General features: G+C 39.9%; 1 non-coding gene across 1 annotated transcript; it reads left to right on the forward strand.

The window, feature by feature from the left end:
- Positions 1-480: 480 nt before the first annotated feature.
- On the forward strand, positions 481-587 carry LOC120069405 (small nucleolar RNA R71). The gene has a single exon (XR_005479526.1). It is a non-coding gene; the product is annotated as a small nucleolar RNA R71 (small nucleolar RNA).
- The last annotated feature ends 971 nt before the right edge of the window (positions 588-1,558 follow it).

Below are 1,558 nucleotides of genomic sequence, written 5' to 3' on the forward strand. Positions count from 1 at the left end.
GTAACCTTGTTGCTAGTTATTTTTCCAAGTAAAATTAGGGTGGTTTTTGCACCCGGTTTATATGTATTTGAGAAAGGGTTATTCTTGACAAAGTAGATTGACTGCAGGTTTCGTGGACACTCTTTAATCGAATGCAATTCTTCATATGTAGCCCAATTGATGCTTGTCTGTTATATTGCGTTGACTTGCCCTCTTTGCGTTCCAGGATTTTTGATTGCGATGCCCTGTAACAAATTTATCATCACATTCATTTGATTTTGTAGAGATGCAATGGCACCATTATTTGCATTACCTCCTCGAGGTTTTACTCGTTGATCGCTTTCTTGCCAATCTTCATGGTTTTTCGATATGCGATCAAGAATGTTCTTTGCCTCATCATAAGTCTTATCTAGCAGACCGTCTACTGCTGCCGCATTGACAGCTGTCTGCGATACAGGATTTAATCCATGATAGAATATCTCCATCTGGAGGTAGTCTGGTAATCCATTGTGCAGGCAATCTCGCACTAATCTCTTGAACCTCGCCCATGCATCATTGAGTGATTCGTCTTCTTCTTGTTCAAAATTTGTGATTAACTTCCTCCTTCTGGCATTCTCTGTAGGAGGGAAATATTTCTTCATAAACTTCTCGACAACCTATTCCCAGGAAGTTATCTCCCCTGATTCGAAGGAGTATGCCCATTTTCTTGCTTGATCACATAACGAAAATGGGAATAATAGGAGTCGAACTTCTTTAGCGGAGATATTCAAGAATACAAAAGTGTTACAAATTTTAAAGAAACTCTGGAGATGGGCGTGTGATGCTCGATGTGGATGATATGAAGTGGAAATGTGGATGATATGCGATGGTGAAATTGCATTGTGCACTCAAGTTTCCTTAGCGGAATCCAAGTGTAAATTCCACTGAGTTTCCTGGTAAGTCCAGAGTCGAACACAGGGACTTGTGAAAAAAGGTTGCATTGGTAATTTTTATGAAAACTTTGCGATGGCAAAATAAATAAATTTTTGGTTTGTTGTTGATTGCGTTAATGAAAAAGAACAAATGCGGTGGATTTGAGAAAAGTCAGTTGTGTGATAGATGCACTGAGTATGCGATGAACGGGTTGAGATGATCTTTAGCTAGCGTTACTTGGGAATGCGTCAGACTATGCGATCATGCTACCACCATGCACAACAAATCATTTTCCAATGCAAATGCGATGCTCCTAAGTCTAGGACGCATGTGTTGAATGCAAAAGTGTCCATAGAGCTTATCCCTAAGTCTCTACTCTTGTCCTATGCAATGATGCAAAATGCATAAAAGCAAGGTGACTGCATACAATCATATCCTATCTCTAGGATGCATGCGATGCGGTGATAACAAATAGTGCTTATTCCTAAGCTCCTATCTCTTGATTATGCGTTCTAATCTGACTCTCCCGAATGGGTTCTAATCTGACTCTCTTGAGCCTAGATTCTAACCTGATATTCTCAAGCCTAGATCCTGTCCTTAGACTACCCTCCCGAGTATCTCTAATAGACGAATGAAGCATACATAATACAAGATAATCGCATAGAGT

Source organism: Benincasa hispida, chromosome 12 (assembly GCF_027475165.1).
Source record: "Benincasa hispida cultivar pf3 chromosome 12, pf3_genome.v1.1, whole genome shotgun sequence".
In the NCBI taxonomy this organism is placed as follows: Eukaryota; Viridiplantae; Streptophyta; class Magnoliopsida; order Cucurbitales; family Cucurbitaceae; genus Benincasa; species Benincasa hispida.